Source organism: Pseudophryne corroboree, chromosome 3, assembly GCF_028390025.1.
Source record: "Pseudophryne corroboree isolate aPseCor3 chromosome 3, aPseCor3.hap2, whole genome shotgun sequence".
NCBI lineage: Eukaryota > Metazoa > Chordata > Amphibia > Anura > Myobatrachidae > Pseudophryne > Pseudophryne corroboree.
Window position 1 is genome coordinate 746,249,347 of NC_086446.1, and position 19,183 is coordinate 746,268,529.

The 19,183-nt window shown below is 45.3% G+C and overlaps 1 protein-coding gene across 4 annotated transcripts in view; it reads right to left on the reverse strand.

Annotated features, from left to right (window-relative positions):
- The window catches only part of GOLGA7B (golgin A7 family member B), a 688,836-nt gene that overhangs the window by 263,059 nt on the left and 406,594 nt on the right, over nucleotides 1-19,183 (reverse strand). For 2 of the 4 annotated variants that reach the window (XM_063962312.1, XM_063962311.1), the window contains one exon: nucleotides 8,836-8,916. The exons of the other annotated variants lie outside the window; for them this stretch is intronic. The gene's annotated coding sequence lies outside the window, so the exon portion shown is untranslated. The remainder of the gene's footprint in view (nucleotides 1-8,835; nucleotides 8,917-19,183) is intronic. 4 annotated transcript variants of the gene reach the window in all.

The window sequence follows — 19,183 nt, forward strand, 5'->3', positions numbered from 1 at the left end:
AGTCATCCTGCTGCAAAGCGGATAACTCAGGCCTTGTCAGCCTGGGTGGTGAGAAACGTGTTTCCGGTATCCACCGTTAATTCACAGGGAACTAGAGAATTGATTGAGGTACTGTGTCCCCGGGACCAAATACCATCTAGGTTCCATTTCTCTAGGCAGGCGATACCGAAAATGTACACAGACGTCAGAAAAAGAGTCACCAGTGTCCTAAAAAATGCAGTTGTACCCAATGTCCACTTAACTACGAACATGTGGACAAGTGGACCAGGGCAGACTCAGGACTATATGACTGTGACAGCCCGCTGGGTAGATGTATTGCCTCCCGCAGCAAGAACAGCAGCGGCGGCACCAGTAGCAGCATCTCGCAAACGCCAACTTGTTCCTAGGCAGGCTACGCTTTGTATCACCGCTTTCCATAAAAGGCACACAGCTGACAACCTCTTACGGAAACTGAGGAACGTCATCGCAGAATGGCTTACCCCAATTGGACTCTCCTGGGAATTTGTGACATCGGACAACGCCACCAATATTGTGCGTGCATTACATCTGGGCAAATTCCAGCACGTCCCATGTTTTGCACATACATTGAATTTGGTGGTGCAGAATTATTTAAAAAACGACAGGGGCGTGCAAGAGATGCTGTCGGTGGCCAGAAGAATTGCGGGCCACTTTCGGCATTCAGCCACCGCGTGCCGAAGACTGGAGCACCAGCAAACACTCCTGAACCTGCCCTGCCATTATCTGAAGCAAGAGGTGGTAACGAGGTGGAATTTAACCCTCTATATGCTTCAGAGGATGGAGGAGCAGCAAAAGGCCATTCAAGCCTATACAGCTACCTACGATATAGGCAAAGGAGGGGGAATGCACCTGACTCAAGCGCAGTGGAGAATGATTTCAACGTTGTGCAAGGTTCTGCAACCCTTTGAACTTGCCACACGTGAAGTCAGTTCAGACACTGCCAGCCTGAGTCAGGTCATTCCCCTCATCAGGCTTTTGCAGAAGAAGCTGGAGAGATTGAAGGAGGAGCTAAAACAGAGCGATTCCGCTAGGCATGTGGGACTTGTGGATGGAGCCCTTAATTCGCTTAACCAGGATTCACGGGTGGTCAATCTGTTGAAATCAGAGCACTACATTTTGGCCACCGTGCTCGATCCTAGATTTAAAACCTACGTTGTATCTCTCTTTCCGGCAGACACAAGTCTGCAGAGGTTCAAAGACCTGCTGGTGAGAAAATTGTCAAGTCAAGCGGAACGTGACCCATCAACAGCTCCTCCTTCACATTCTCCCGCAACTGGGGCTGCGAGGAAAAGGCTAAGAATTCCGAGCTCACCCGCTGGCGGTGATGCAGGGCAGTCTGGAGCGAGTGCTGACATCTGGTCCGGACTGAAGGACCTGCCAACGATTACTGACATGTCGTCTACTGTCACTGCATATGATTCTGTCACCATTGAAAGAATGGTGGAGGATTATATGAGTGACCGCATCCAAGTAGGCACGTCAGACAGTCCGTACGTATACTGGCAGGAAAAAGAGGCAATTTGGAGGCCCTTGCACAAACTGGCTTTATTTTACCTAAATTGACCCCCCTCCAGTGTGTACTCCGAAAGAGTGTTTAGTGCAGCCGCTCACCTTGTCAGCAATCGGCGTACGAGGTTACTTCCAGAAAATGTGGAGAAGATGATTTTCATCAAAATGAATTATAATCAATACCTCCGTGGAGACATTCACCAGCAATTGCCTCCAGAAAGTACACAGGGACCTGAGATGGTGGATTCCAGTGGGGACGAATTAATAATCTGTGAGGAGGGGGATGTACACAGTGAAAGGGGTGAGGAATCGGACGATGAGAAGGAGGTGGACATCTTGCCTCTGTAGAGCCAGTTTGTGCAAGGAGAGATTGATTGCTTCTTTTTTGGTGGGGGCCCAAACCAACCAGTCATTTCAGTCACAGTTGTGTGGCAGACCCTGTCGTTGAAATGATGGGTTTGTTAAAGTGTGCATGTCCTGTTTATACAACATAAGGGTGGGTGGGAGGGCCCAAGGACAATTCCATCTTGCGCCTCTTTTTTCTTTCATTTTTCTTTGCATCATGTGCTGTTTGGGGACTATTTTTTTTAATCTGCCATCCTGTCTGACACTGCAGTGCCACTCCTAGATGGGCCAGGTGTTTGTGTCAGCCACTTGGGTCGCTTAGCTTAGTCATCCAGCGACCTCGGTGCAAATTTTAGGACTAAAAATAATATTGTGAGGTGTGAGGTGTTCAGAATAGACTGGAAATGAGTGTAAATTATGGTTATTGAGGTTAATAATACTATGGGATCAAAATGACCCCCAAATTCTATGATTTAAGCTGTTTTTGAAGGTTTTTTGTAAAAAAACACCCGAATCCAAAACACACCCGAATCCGACAATAATTGTTCAGGGAGGTTTTGCCAAAACGCGTCCGAATCCAATACACGGCCGCGGAACCGAATCCAAAAACCAAAACACAAAACCCGAAAAATTTCCAGTGCACATCACTAATACACATATATATATATATATATATATAATTGATATATTGTCTATATATATATATATATATATATATATATATATACACACATACACACACACACATATATATATATATATATATATATATACATATACAGGACATACAAAATCACATGCCTCTATAGAACTCTTTGTTCATCAGACCATCCTTTGTTTAGTCTGTGATTAATGAATGTTGGATCTGTAACAGCATTATAAGTTTTACATATTTGATTTAAAGCTCAGACAGCTCCGGCCTGATGATGATGAATTGGGCGCGTTCCAAAGTCCAGCTGGAATTAGTTTATGCAGCATTATTTTATATTGTTATCACTGTCTACATATTTGTCCTGTCACCACATATCTAAAAGTTTACATTTCCATTACTTTAATGCAAAGAAGCAATCAATAAGGTTCAGGAACACAACCCAGGGGTGTCTGATTGAGATGGGTGTGGAATAACGAAGCCAGCCAAGGGCTTTGGCAGGACGGCCTGTTTCTCCCCCTCCCGTGCGGCTGCAAAACCCTTGGCCTGTAAGCGGGGCCTGTCGTCCCTTCAACTTCTCTTGACAGCACATCCAGTTAACTCTGAGAGACAGCAGCCAGATGGAAATGGTTACCCTTGGCAAAGACCGAGTTGTGTCGTTGGGATCAAAGAGTAGCGAACGTGGGGAAAGGTTTAATGAGAGTTGTTACTCTAGCAAAGACGCGATGTGAAAAGAGTTAGGAGCAAAGACAAGGAGTAAAATAATAAAAGATGGAAAACAAGGCAAGAATTCGAAATAGCTTTTGGCCTTCGCTTTCACCAAAGACAGGAGAGCCTCCCAAACCTCCAATATAATTGTGTCTTATAAAGAGCAAATTGTATGCTTGTAACGTAGCAACTAGCAGAAATTAGAAAGGCTAAATGATTTGTTTGAAACCCTGGCTTGGAAGAGGGATATCACTTTGTTAAATAGCTTTAAATGACCAAAACAATCGCTCTGTCTATTTACTGAAAACAGAAGTCGCTTAATAAGAGCCCAATCTGGCAGTCAGGAAATTATACATAATGCAGGAAGGATTTGCATAATGTAGTAATGCCACAATTCAGCTGCCGCGGCGCCTTATTAGCATGCATCTGCTACATTCCGGTACCAAGTCTATTTTCTACTCTACGCTTACACTATACTACTGTAAATGTACTTTAGTGTCGCTTTGGTCTATGGGGGGCCATTCCGAGTTGATCGCTAGCTGCTTTTGTTCGCAGCGCAGCGATCAGGCTAAAAATCGGCATTTCTGCGCATGCGTATTCACCGCAATGCGCGCGCGTCGTACGGGTTCAAAGTCCTTTGTTGTTTTGCACAGGTTCTAGCGAAACTTTCATTCGCACGGCACAACGCAGGAAGATTGACAGGAAGGGGGTGTTTCAGGGTGTCAACCGACCGTTTTTAGGGAGTGCTTAGAAAAACGCAGGCGTGTCGGGGAAAACGCAGGCGTGGCTGGGTGTTCGCTGGGCGGGTGTGTGACGTCGTGTACAGGTATGGAAAAAACACCCTAAGGTGAATTTTCTCCAGGCGCTGATGAGGGAGGTGCACCACAGCAGCTGAAACAAATGGGGTTGGTCAGACCCCCAAAAACATGGGTAGGTAGGAAAGGGTTAAAGCGCTAAAATGGTCAAATATGAGAGCAAATGGTCACATGAAAATACACATTTATTGAGATAAAATGAACTTAAAATCGATTAAAAATTGGTAACACTGTAGAAAATGAGTACTAAATGCTGGAGGACACAGTGAAGTGTCCAATCGTTATGTCTCTCCCAGTCCTGATAAGAATGCATAGACAATTCACACCTGTTCCAATAAAGCAGTCCCTTAATAGATATGCTCAAGGTAACCCGTTAATGTTCCATCAGGTATTATAGTTACCACCAGCGATTGTCCAAGGTGTTAAGCGGATAGGCATCCGCAGCGGCTTGTCCCTTGTTAAGCTGTGGGTGATGGAGAATCTTCAGAACGGGTCCACAAAATGAGCCAGTAGTAGGGACCTGGTCCAGGTGGAGAGTCTTCAGGAAAGGATTGTAGATGGTAGATACACACAGCACCAATCGCCAACGCGTTTCGTTGCGGTCACGCAACTTTTTCAAGGTAATAGAGGTGCTGCTATCCAGGGTTTTTATACCCTTTGCAAAATGGTTGCTCATTTGCATATGTGATTGACAGTGACCAAATACTCTCATTATGTGACCAAAATGACAGACAAACAATTTAAATTGTTGAATAAATAACACATAATAAATGATGGATATAATACACTTTGTTTCTTGTATAGCTATAGTTTAATCAATTATAAGGAATCAAATCACGTATCTTCCATAATTCAGAAGGGAAAGAGGGATGATAAAAAAACCCGGAGTAAAGTGCAGAAGGATCTCCCATTAATCCTATATAAAAGGGGCTCGAAGACCTATCCATATATTGCATACAGTCAATCAGCATAAATAAGGGCAGGTGGATTTCAGCACTTACTAAGGAACTGACACCTGTGAGTTTAAATCCACGTCATTAGTCTGTGGCCGGGAGTCCGAGTGGCGAGGACACGTGGGCGTCCCCACTGTGCGCGTCACTGGGCTTCACGTGTGGTATGGGGGTCGCGCCCGAATGACGCGACCGTCGAGATTTACTTACATCAAGAGTGGAAGCGGCAGGGATTGGTCCGCTATCCGGCCGTCGCTATGGTGACAAGTGGGCGTGGGAGTTGCCATGGTGGCAGATAACACAATGCACGTCACCTAGTATAGGGGTCGCGTCCAAGTGACGCGACCGTCGGGTTTTGCTTACATCTGAGGGGTGGGAGCGGCAAGAATTGGTCCGCTCTCCGGCCGTTGCTAAGGTGACGAGTGGGCGTGAAGGTTGCCATGGTGGCGGACAACGCAGCGCGCGTCACCTGGTAACACACACCGCACTGTCTACCACCACAGCAAAGGAGGAGCATTAAAAAACATGTATATATAATTAATAATTGAATATATAGTAAAGTGCTTAATTGTGAATGTGATGAGTCCATTGAATAAATAAGGCAGTAGAGAAGGGGGGAACCTAAAAAACATTTCTTAATGAGGAATAATATCTACAAAAATAATAATGATAAATGCTAATAATGAACATATAAGAACAAATTTATCCTAATGATAAGACACTTGAAAAATCACATATGTCTAAGTAAAATACATATATACTGAATATAGAAAAGAAATAGTGACACATACAAAAAGTGATAATAATAATACTTGTTTTGATAAACAATTAGAAATATTCGATTAGACAAAAAGTTTATTTCTCGTAAGCTGTTGGGTATGGATATAGCACCATACTGAAGTGTTTAACTAAAAGAACAGGGGAGCTGAGGGGATCATAGAACTGGATTCAGTTCTACCTGTTCGTTAAGGCCAGAGGGGTGTATCGTATTGAGCCTAAACATCCAATAGAGCTCTTGTTTGCATAATAATTTATACCGATCCCCACCCCTCTTGGTTTTCACAATGTGTTCAATAGCTACTACTCCTAGGAGGCTGGGATCGCTGTTGTGACAGTCTCTAAAATGTCTAGAGACACTGTGTGTCTGGGATTTGTTTATAATGTTCCGACGGTGTTCCATAAATCGGACTTTGATACTTCTCGTCGTCCGTCCCACATATCTTTTATTACAAGCACATGTCAGCAGGTATATGACATAATTGGTGTCACAGTTCATAAAATTACTAAGATGGAAATCTTCACTTCCCTCAATAGAGATCGATGTTATTTTCTTAGGGATATGTTTACAGGTGGTGCACCTGTTTGCACCACAGCGGTGGAAGCCAGGGGGACGTACTGGTATCCAAGATTCTCGTATTCCTCCTTCTGTATCTATTGGGGGAACTGTTTTGAGATAACTGGGTGCCAGGATATTTTTGAGGGAACGTCCCTTTTTAAAGATGAACTTGGGTCTGTGTGGCAAGGTTCCTCTTAGTAATGTGTCCTGGTTTAACATCCCAAAATTCCTACATATGATTCTCTTAATCGACATACTCTCACTGTTGTAGGTTGAGATGAAAGCCAAATTTTCTTGCTGAGTATTAGCCGTCCCACCATCGTTAGAATCAACGCACTCGAAGAGTAACTACAGGGCTGGTCTTGTTTTGCACAAAAAGATTTTGCAGGCGCTCTGTTGCACAAGCGTTCGCACTTCTGCAATGCGAAATTACACTCCCCAGTGGGCGGCAGCAATGCGTTTGCACGGCTGCTAAAAACTGCTAGCGAGCGAACAACTCGAAATTACCCCCTATATCCTTCAGGTTTTAATGTAGAATAGTTTAGTTTAGTACAGTAATTAAAACTGAAAACTGCCATGATAAATAGAACAATCAAGAGTTGACGAGATGAAAGTAAAATCTAAATTCCTGGAAATGATGTAATGGAGATACGATGCCCCCTAGGGGCTAATAATGTAGATGAGGGTATTAGAAAGTGTCGGTAATGCACTGTCAGGGGCCGGGGGGGAGGGGGGGGCAGCGCAACTGAGCCCCTTGTGGGCTCGCTGTGCTCTCACCGTCCGGGTGGGAATAGACCCTTTGTGTTGGCATTCCGATGGTCAACATTGAGATCGCTCGAGATTCCAGCGAGGGCATGGTGACCGCCGGGATCTGGAGTGCCGGTCACATGACTGCATCACATTAGAAGACATGCTTAGAACATACATGGTTATTCCCAATTATTATTATCATTTATTGACATGGCATCACAAGGGATCTGCAGCGGCTTACAAAGTAATAAAAACTGCGTAAACATAAGGAAAAAAGTACAAGAGACTTACAGTACAAAGCACCGCAGAACACAGGATATAAGCTATATATTCATTGCTGTATATGACATCATAATACAAAACCAGCGCTAAAGCCAAGTGTTCGTTGCTGATATGAGATAAGGAAAGCACATGAGGGAGAGGGCCCTGCTCGTGAGAGCTTACATTGCACATGGGTTGGGCAGGCAGACAGGGGTGACACAGCCAGGAGAGACAGTGGGGTAAATTTACTAAGATGGGATGTTGCCCATAGCAACCAATCAGATCCAGGTATTATCTTCTAGAAGGTGCTAAATAAATGAGCAGTAGAATCAGATTGGTTGCTATGGGCAACATCCTATCTTAAACAGAACTCCCATCTTAGTAAATTTACCCCAGTGAGAGAGGAGCATAGAGGTGGTGGGACTAAGAGGAAGAGGGAGAGAGTTCCAGTGATTAGGAGCAGCACAGATTAAATCTTGGTGGTGGGAGTGAGAGGAGGTAGACAGCTGGGAAAAGAGGCAGCAATCCTTGGTGGAGCAAAGTGAAAGCGTAGGGATTGTGAATGGAGGTGAGGTCAGAGCTTTACGAGGGAAGAGGATTGGGTGAGAGATTTGTAGGTTAGTGTGAGTAGTTTAAATTGGGTTTTGAATGGAAAAGGAGCCAGTATAAGGCCTGGTAAAGAGAGGAGGCAAAAGTAGTTTATGTGTCGCGGAAGATGAGCAGAGTAGTCTTGAGGACAGATTGGTACGGAGAAAGGTGGGAATTAGGGAGACAAGATAAAAGGAAGTTACAACAGTCCAGTCTAGGGATGTACAATAAGTGGCTGAGTGTCTTCATCGCCAAATCCAAATCTCTCTGCACATGTTACATTTGCCCCACCTGCAGTGCAACATGTTTTTTTCCCATTAGTGTTCTTTTTTTTGGTTTGCTGACACATCGGAATAACCCCCATTATCCATAAAATCAGTACGGTAGAAAAGATCCATGTACCATAAATATTGGGACTTATACCCCCTACACACTCGGGGATCCGTCACCGAGCTTTCTGGCGGCGGATACAGCCGACGGGTGACCCGACGGCGGCGGGAGGTGACGGGAGAGTGAAGTTTCTTCACTCCCCCGTCACCCGACTCCATAGCAGTGCATGCTAATATGGACGAGATTGGCCTGCATGCATAAGCGACAGGGTACCAATGATGAACGTGTGCGGGGCCGCGCATTGTTCATCGTTGGTGCCTATACAATGAACGATATGAACGAGTTCTCGTTCATTAACGAATGAGAACGTTCATATCATACAGTTAGATCTTCAAGTGTGTAGGGCCCATTACTATATAGATGTGATCAATTTATAATGCCTATTCAGATAGAGATTAGTACATGAGAGGTCCCCGCCACTTGTACGATGTATACATCTCTTGCAGCACACTCATTACTTTCATCATGTCTAGAACTATACTTTGCATTAGATGATGCTGAGAGGGGCAAACTGACCTGCCGGAAGCGCCATTTTACTAACAACCGTTCACAGTAGAACCGAGATTTCCAGAGTTGTTGATTCTGCCTGCCTCATTTCTAAAGGAAAATAGAAAACATATGGAAATGGATGGAGAATCAACCAATTTATTAAGGTGTTGTCACAAAGAAATACACAGGGAAAGTTTAAAGGTCACTAATGACTGATCCTCACAGTGGGATTATGAAAGATTGATTGTCTCACAGTTACAGTGAGCTGGTCCCCACCAATCAGCAAATACTCCGAGGAACACACAGCAAGGACTGGACATGTTTACTGAGAATTCCAAAACAGTTTACGCCTGCTCCGACGGTCTTCAGCGCTGGATGCTATCCAGCGGGACGCACACGCACTGTATTTAACCTGACAAATTATACGGGGGAAGACATGAAAAAATAAAATAAAGGAAACTGAAAAAGAAACAGCAAAGTGGAGACCAGGGACTCATTCATCTTTTATTGAAAGAAAAAAATGAGAGAATTATTTCTCTTGGCAAAAACACAAGAACTAAAATTATTTGGAATCATTACTAAATTAAAATCAAGTTTGCTCTGAGAGATTAATTTAAGATTACCATGAGGTTGGTTACAATGTATTGCCTGCCTGGTAATGCTAAATGGGTGCTGAATATGTGCCAGGTACTGTATTCACCCTGAGCCACATTCACGGGCGGTGGGGATCACACACAGGGGATGTAAACTTTTCAAACCAGTGAATATTGATAAATATCTTCACTAATTAAATTATTAAGAGTGTTTTCCTTAGTCCCAAATAATTATAATTAATTTATCAATTTGGCCAGCATATCATTGCCAGTTTAAAGGACAACTGACACCCTCAAAATGGGTTGATTATGAAAATATTGATGGTCAAAATACCGACAACAATTGACCGACGGTCAAAATCCCGACAAGGTCAAAATACCGATATTTAAATTCCCAACAAGGCAAAAATACCGACATTTAAAATGTTGACATGTCAAAAAGTCATCACAAGTTTTTCATTGGTTTTTTATGTTTATGTCGACATAGACACCATATAAGTGTACCGCGTCACCTCACTGTGCTCCTTGCGCTCTCCTTGCTTCGGGCGCAGTGCCTTGCTGCGCTCGGCATACTATTATATTCCCCCTCCAGGTCCACTGGGGTGGTAAATTGGGATGGTAAATTATAAACAAGTCGGATTAAATGAAAAAAATCATGAAAAACCCATCTCGACGTTTTAACCTGTCGACGTTTTAAATGTCAGTATTTTGACCTTTTTAGTATTTTAAATGTTGGTATTTTGACCTTGTCGGGATTTTGACCATTGGTCAATGGTTGTTTGTATTTTGACAGTCGGGATTTTGATTTTAGGTAAATTGACCACATCCCCCCAAAACGACATACTGTAAATCTGCTATCCAGCATACATTCATAGATAAATTCTTATACAGATACTGTAATAACCTCTGCCCCACCACCAAAAAAAATTAAATCTGACATCATTACTTTAGATAAGAAGGATTTCAACTTCAGTTCTTAGAAGTACTCCCACAGGTCATGTTTTCAGGATTTCTGCCTGTGGAATTAGGTGGGGGTAATAATTACTGACCCAGTAAAATACATTAGTTAAACTCATCTGTGCATGATTAAAGTAATACAGAAAACATGACCTGCTAAGGTTACGTAAGGACTAGAGTTGAGAATGATTAGTTTTGATGTTCTAGTAAATGTTCTATTATATGCATAATGTAATCCTATTAAAATTACTGAAGTAGGAATCCAGTTTGCACTTGTGTATGAAGCCACCAATAATGCAACCTGTACAGAGCATTTCAGAGACTTTGGACTGCACATCACACATGCTCAACCTTCTAAGTTATGAATCACTGGGAGAGATGTATTAAGCCTAGGAGAGAGATAAAGTGGAGAAACTAGTTTATGTCATGTATCTAGCACAATCTTAAAAATGATGGGGGAGTCTAATTGTTTTTAGCCCTGCAATAATTAATGGATGCATGGCAGAGTAATTCAATTGTTTTGGGCGTGTATAAATTATTGTATTTGTCGCGCTTAAAAGCGACAAGCACTGGTTTTAGCTTTGTATAGCGGCTAAACCCGTCTAAAGTCATCGTTAGAGTGCCCGAACCACTTTTCTCTTTTCTCACCTCAGGAGGCTGCAAGCAGAAATGTGGGTTCCCGCGGCATTTACGCCTAATCAGAGCAACAATTGAATTGCTCCATCGGATGTCCATTAGTTAATGCTGCGCTAAAAAGCAATTAAATTCCCTCCTTAAATGCTGATTGGTTACTCTAGTCACTCTCCACTTTATCTCTCTTCACCAATGAGGATATTCATCAGATCTTGGAGAAAGATAAAATGGAGAGAGATAAAGTGCCAACCAATCAATTATGTCCTTTTTTTTCTTTAGCACAGCCTGTAAAATGACAGAAGCTGATTGGTTAGTACTTTATCTGTTCACTTTCTCTCTAAGATTTGATAACCCCCCGTCTAGATACACCACCCCTACAGAGTGATGCAAGATCAAAGAGTATCTCCCTCCTAACTGATCAATGATTTCAAGAAATTTACAAAATAACCCAACAAATGACATTTCTGCACAAAGAGGAATATGCTAATACAGCCATAATTATATAACTAGATGATTGATCGTGCCCTACGGGCTCTCTTCACACCATCGTAAGGGCCCCATCCGCTGCACCCCCCCCCCCCCCCCCCTTCACCACCCGAGGAGTCCGGAGCCACCGTGGGTGGTGGAGGGGGTGTACAGCGGATGGGGCCCAGAGGTACTGTGAGTGTGGGAGGGGTGGGTAATGCTTCTCCTCCTGGAAGCAGCTAAGCTGCTGTCTTCCCTTTCGCAGTGGCTCTCCCAGAGACTCGCACAGCAGCCAAGCAGCCAGTCACTATTGTTAGCGCCGGTGTCCCAACGCACCGCGTTAAAGGGAAGAAGATGCACTCAATAACCTACAGCTCCCAGCACCCCTTAGCGCCGGAATGCTTTGGTGCTAAGGGCTGCTGGGAGCTGTAGTTTATTTAGTGCATCTACTTCCCTGTAATGCGGAGCGTTGGAACACCGGCACTAACAATAGTGACTGGCTGGCAGAACTGACTGACTCGCTGAATCAATGTAAAAGGTGAGAGTGCTGTGCAGTGTCAGTGACACTGCAGTGCACACCCACTGCACTGCACAGCACTGTCACCTTTTACATTGATTCGGCGTCCAGACATTACTTTCCGCGATATCATCCACTCTATCCGTTACATTAGCTATCTCGGGGCTTCCAGGCCGGCAGCCCAGGTGCTGCGTTGCGGAGTCAGGGCCTCTGGGGATCTGGGCGCGGCTGTGGCAGGGAGGCACTTCTGTGACATCACACGTAGAGGAGGCTCCTGGGCTCAGAAATAATGCAGCGCAGGGAGGGCTATGAAAGCCTTCCGCTGTACTGCTTTCATACACATCTATGCCGGTGGCCACAGCAGCTTTTGTTCCACCTGCGCCGCCGCTAGGGAGTGCGGATTGTTGATGCCAGAGGGGGCAGGCGGACTGGCAGCAGGACGCTGCAGTAAAAGGATTTTTTTCCCCCTATCTACAGTGCAGAGACTTGCTGCAGATGCAGTGGCATACCCTCCAGCTGTCTCTCCAAACTGCCATTGAAAGTATAGGAAAAGGGGCGTGACCACACCACTTTACCCGTGGCCACGCCCCCTTTTTGAATTTGTAGCGATTTTTATGTGTAAATTTTTGGAGGGTATGTTGCTGCAGATGCCGTGGGCCTATTTTGGGGTGTGGGCCTGGAGCTGCAGCTCCATCAGCCCCATTGTTAATCCTGCTCTGGGAACACACAGCAGCCAAAGGGCAGAGCCTCTCATTGGATGTAACCTGTGTGGACTTGGTGTGATAGACCTGCCACTAACCCAATGAGAGCTCCTAGCCACGCCCAGCGTTATACACACAGGCATTGAGTCACAGATCTGGGTTATTATATAGGAGATGTCAGTGTACAGGCTAAGTATTCTGTTTGTAGTGTAATATATCAGTGTATAATAGAAGGGGAGTCGGTCGGGATACCGGAAGTTAAAATACCAACACCGGAATCCCACACTACTCGGAATCCCGACCGCCGGGTTCCCGGAGCAGCGTCTGCAGGCCATAACACATGTAACTGTGACAGGGAAGGTGGCCACTCTCAGCTCTGGGCTCCATAGCAGCTGCACTCCCTGCACCTATGGTAGCTACACCCTTGTATATAACACATGTAACTGTGAAAGGGAAGGTGGCCCCTCTCAGCTCTGGGCCCCATAGCAGCTGCACTCCCTGCACCTATGGTAGCTACACCATTGTATATAACACATGTAACTGTGACAGGGAAGGTGGCCGCTTTCAGCTCTGGGCCCCATAGCAGCTGCACTCCCTGCACCCATGGTAACTACGACCTGTATATAACACATGTAACTGTGACAGGGAAGGTGGCACCTCTCTGCTCTGGGCCTCATAGCAGCTGCACTCCCTGCACCTATGGTAACTACGACCTGTATATAACACATGTAACTGTGACAGGGAAGGTGGCCCCTCTCAGCTCTGGGCCCCATAGCAGCTGCACTCCCTGCACCTATGGTAGCTACGCCCTTGTATATAACACATGTAACTGTGACAGGGAAGGTGGCCGCTCTCAGCTCTGGGCCCCATAGCAGCTGCACTCCCTGCACCTATGGTAGCTGCACCCTTATATATAACACATGTAACTGTGACAGGGAAGGTGGTCCCTCTCAGCTCTGGCCCCATAGCAGCTGCACTCCCTGAACCTATGGTAGCTACACCCTTGTATATAACACATGTAAATGTGACAGGGAAGGTGGCTCCTTTCAGCTTTGGGCCCCACAGCAGCTACACTTCCTTCAGCTATGGTAGCTAGGCCCTTGCTTATACCCCATATGTTTGCACGGTTCCCATCTGCCACACCACCAGCAGAAACTGGGCAGAACAGTGGGTGGGTACCTATAGGCTAATTAGACTGGGAATCCTGACCAATGGCAGACTGCAGAAGGCTAGCTGGATGGGCGATCAGATCAGCAGAGAGCGACCAAAGTAGAGTTGAATGCAAGTTGGTTTTGCGGCCATACAGTATATTGCGTGTTTCCACGCTGCACATGTTCCGGATCCATGTGCATAAGCAACTCAGCTGCACTTCTGCTTAGATCTGGAGAGGCGTAACTGAGTAGTAGAGAGGCATTGCCCATGAGTTAAGTTCAGAGAGAGGATTTGGCAATAGAATTTGCATCAGCTCTTTTGTGAGCGAAGGGGGGAGGTCCTTCGTCCAGCTTAATAAACAATGCAGCAGCTTCTTCCCTTCATGACAGACACATGGCGGCCTTCTGTACAACCACTTGTCTAGACTTTTTGATTAAGGGAGCAGTTTTCCACTTACAGTGCCTTGCTAAAGTATTCACCCCCTGGCATTTTACCTATTTTGTTACATTACAACCTGTAATTTATTTATTTTTTAATCTGAATATTGGCCCTCATTCCGAGTTGATCGCTCGTTATTTTTTTTTTGCAACGGAGCGATTAGTCGCTAATGCGCATGCGCAATGTCCGCAGTGCGACTGCGCCAAGTAAATTTGCTATGCAGTTAGGAATTTTACTCACGGCATTACGAGGTTTTTTCTTCGTTCTGGTGATCGTAATGTGATTGACAGGAAGTGGGTGTTTCTGGCCGGAAACTGGCCGTTTTATGGGTGTGTGCGAAAAAACGCTACCGTTTCTGGGAAAAACGCGGGAGTGTCTGAAGAAACGGGGGAGTGTCTGGGCGAACGCTGGGAGTGTTTGTGACGTCAAACCAGGAACGACAAGCACTGAACTGATCGCAGATGCCGAGTAAGTGTGGAGCTACTCAGAAACTGCTAAGAAGTGTCTATTCGCAATTCTGCTAATCTTTCGTTCGCAATTTTACTATGCTAAGATTCACTCCCAGTAGGCGGCGGCTTAGCGTGTGCAAAGCTGCTAAAAGCAGCTTGCGAGCGAACAACTCGGAATGACCACCATTATGTGATGGACTTTCACAAAATAGTTCATAAAGTGAAATGAGAAAAATGTATATAAAAAATATTTTTTTATAAATAAAAATCAGAAAATTGACATGTGCATATGTATTCACCCCCTTTGCTATGAAGCCCCTCAAAATTTCTGGTGCAACCAATTACCTTCAGAAATCACATAATTAGTGAAATGAAGTCCACCTGTGTGCAATTTAAGTGTCACATGATCTGTTAGTATAAACACACCTTTTCTGAAAGGCCCCAGAGGCTGCAACACCACTAAGCAAGAGGCATAACACCATGAAGACCAAGGAGCTCGCCAAACAAGTCAGGGACAAAGTTGTTGAGAAGTACAAGTCAGGGTTGGGTTATAAAAAAATATCCAAATCTTTGATGATCCCCTGGAGCACCATCAAATCCATCATCTTCAAATGGAAAGAACATGGTACCACAACAAAACTGCCAAGAGAGGGCCGGCCACCAAAACTCACAGACCAGGCAAGGAGGGCATTAATCAGAGAGGCGGCATAGAGACCAAAGGTAACCATCAAGGAGCTGCAGAGTTCCACAGCAGAGACTGGTGTACCTGCGCATCTGACCACAATAAGCCAAACACACTATAGAGCTGGCCTTTATGGAAGAGTGGCCAGAAAAGAGCCATTACTTAGTGTTAAAAATAAGAAGGAACATTTTGAGTTTGCCAAAAGGCATGTGGACGACTCCCCAAATGTATGGAGGAAGCTGCTCTGGTCAGATGAGACTAAAATTTAACTTTTCAGCCACCAAGGAAAACGCTATGTCTGGCATAAACCCAACACATCCCATCAACCCAAGAACACCATCCCTACAGTGAAACATGGTGGTGGCAGCATCATGCTGTGGGGATGTTTTTCAGCAGCAGTGACCGGGAAACTGTTTTGAGTCGAGGGAAAGATGGATGGTGCTAAATACAGGGATATTCTTGAGCAAAACGTGTTTCAGTCTGCCTGTGATTTGAGACTGGGATGGAGATTCACCTTTCAGCAGGACAATGACCTGAAGCATACTGCTAAAGCAACACTCGAGTGGGTTAAGGGGAAACATTTAAATGTGTTGGAATGGCCTAGTCAAAGCCCAGATTCAATCCAATTGAGAATCTGTGGTCAGACTTGAAGATTGCTGTTCACAAGCGGAAACCATCCAACATGAAGGAGCTGGAGCAGTTTTGCCTTGAGGAATGGGCAAATATCCCAGTGGCAAGATGTGGCAAGCTCATAGATCAGGCCTGGCCAACCTGCGGCTCTCCAGCTGTTGTAAAACTACAAGTCCCATTATGTTATCAGGGAATGCTAAAATTGTGGCAGGGCATGCTGGGATGTGTAGTTTTACAACATCTGGAGAGCCGCAGGTTGGCCAGGCCTGTCGTAGAGACTTATCCAAGGTGACTTGCAGCTGTAATTGCCGCAAAATGTGGCTCTACAAAGTGCTGACTTTAGGGGGGGTGAAAAGTTTTCTGTAACGTTGTACTATTTGTTGTTTGCTTCACAATAAAATAAAATCTTCAAAGTTGTAGGCATGTTCTGTGAATGAAATGATGCAAACCTTCAAACAATCCATTTTAATTCCCTGGATGTCATGAAAAAATGCAAAGGGGGTGAATACTTTAGTAAGGCACTGTACATGAACCTTATACAAAAAACACATTGTTTTAGAAAGTATTTGAACGCAAATATAGTACCAAATACTGACGGTTCAGCAGAGTGCAGGCAGGTAAGGGGCCTGTCCAGGAGCAGCTGTAGCATTATTGCATTGGCCTCTGCCATTGCAATAAAGTTATTATTACTTGTTATAGTGCCCATGACATCATGACACAAGGTGCCGCAACGCTGACTGATAGCAGAGGAGACGGGACGGACAGCAGAAAACATAGAAGAAGGTATGTGTCGGGGCTGGAGGGCCACTGTTTGGCTGGCTAGAGTTGCACTGTGGGGGCTATGGCTTTAGGTGCACTGTGGGCATTATGGCTGGTGTCTGTTGCTGGGTGAAGTTACACTGTGGGGAGTGGGGTCTATGGCTTTAGTTGCACTGTGGGGACTATGACTGGCATCTGGGGCTGGTTGGAGTTACAATGTTGGGGCTGGGTGGAGTTACACTGAGGAGGCTGGCTGGAGTTACACTATGGGATTATAGGTGGAGCCTGGGGCTGGTTGTAGTCACAGTGTGGGGGCTGGTTGAAAAGACACTGCGGGGGTCTGATTGAAGGGACGCTGTGGGGACTATGGCTTTATTTGCACTGTGGGGACTATGGCTGGCATCTGGGGCTGGTGTTACACTGAGGAGGCTGGCTGGAGTTACACTATGGGGGTTATAGGTGGAGCCTGGGGCTGTTTGGTGTTACACTGTGGGGGCTGGTTGAAAAGACACTGTGGGGGTCTGATTGAAGGGACGCTGTGGGGACTATGGCTTTAGTTGCACTGTGAGAACTATGGCTGGCATCTGGGGCTGGTTGGAGTTACACTGTGGGGGTTGACTGAAGTTACACTGTGGGAACTACGGCTGGCATCTTGGGCTGGTTGGAGTTACGCTGTAGGGGTTGATTGAAGTTACACTGTGGGAACTATGGCTGGCATCTTGGGTTGGTTGGAGTTACGCTGTAGGGGGTGACTGAAGTTACGCTGTGGGGACTATGGCTTTAGTTGCACTGTGGGGACTATGGCTGGCATCTGGGGCTGGTTGGAGTTACACTGAGGAGGCTGGCTGGAGTTACACTATGGGGGTTATAGGTGGAGCCTGGGACTGGTTGGAGTTACACTGTGGAAGCTGGTTGGAAAGACACTGTGGGGGTCTGACTGAAGTTACACTGTGGGGACTATGGCTTTAGTTGCACTGTGGGGACTATGGCTGGCATCTGGGGCTGGTTGCAGTTACAATGTTGGGGCTGGTTGGAGTTACATTGAGGAGGCTGGCTGGAGTTACACTATGGGGGTTATAGGTGGAGCCTGGGGATGGTTGTAGTTACATTGTGTGGGCTGGTGGAAAGACACTGTGGGGGTCTGACTGACTGAAGGGACACTGTTGGAACTAGGTCTGGAGAAACAGAAGGCAGCTGGAGACACTGTGGGGCTGGCTGGAGGGATGCTGTGGGGACCTAGGGATGAGGGGCCCCTAAAAAAAATTGGTGTACAGGGCCCCGTGATTTCTGTTGCCATCCATGGCCCTGGGGTTAAAGGGACAACCCTGCGCCTTGTGGCAGAAAGTGGGGGATAATCTTTGGCTATGAGGGGATGAGAAGTAGTGGGGCTTTTCTCCTTATGGAAGAGGGTGCAAATTTATAGTTTGCAGGGGTGCGCGGAAACACCCTAGCACTGGCCCTGAATACTACAGTACTATTGCAACACACTGTAAGTGGAAGATTTATCAAACCTTGTAAATAGGACAAGTGAATGTGTTGCCTATGGCAACCAAAGAGAATCTACCATCTCTCATTTCAGCTGATAGTTTGCTATGGGCAAAATCCTTACGTGTCCACTTCAGAAGGTTTGATAAATATCCCCTTAAGTTCAAGAAGCAGTGGTGGAGTATGAGTGGGTGAATTGGTGGGCATGTGTGTGTTTGTGTGTGTGTGTGTGTGTGTGTGTGTGTGTGTGTGTGTGTGTGTGTCTGTGGGGAAAGGGGGTTGTCAATGCTTCCAAGTTATATTCCCATCTTAAACCTTGCCACGCTTTCATGCTCCTGCAACAGTAGCTGCCGTTGTGGAAATACAATGTACTGAAGTTAAATTGATCTTGAAATATTCTGCTGGCGCGGTATGACTGTGTATTATACAGGTGGCAGACGTGAGAAATTATGATTTGTAGCTCTGAGTTTCTCTTACTCCTGTCCAGTCTTAAGTGTTATCTCTGACATTAACAAAATGCATTGATTTTTAAATTGCCCTGCTCAGTCAATAATGGTACCTTAGACTCATTAAACAGATACATTATCTGGTACTATTTATCTAATGTTTATCATGAGAAACGATTAATACTGTTTTTGTGTCCGGCTGCTTTACTTCACTAATCTATGACCATTCCTTAAGACCATTTTTAATTGTAAATAATTTAAATCTTATATATCTATATATCTATCTATATATATATATATATATATCTATCTATATATATATAATATATACATACACACAATATATGTGTGTAGTATGAGTGGCCGGCGGCCGGGATCCAGACCGCCGGCATACCGACAGCTGGGCGAGCACTAATGAGCCCCTTGCGGGCACGCGGTGGCGCGATACATGTGCCACGCTATCTATTC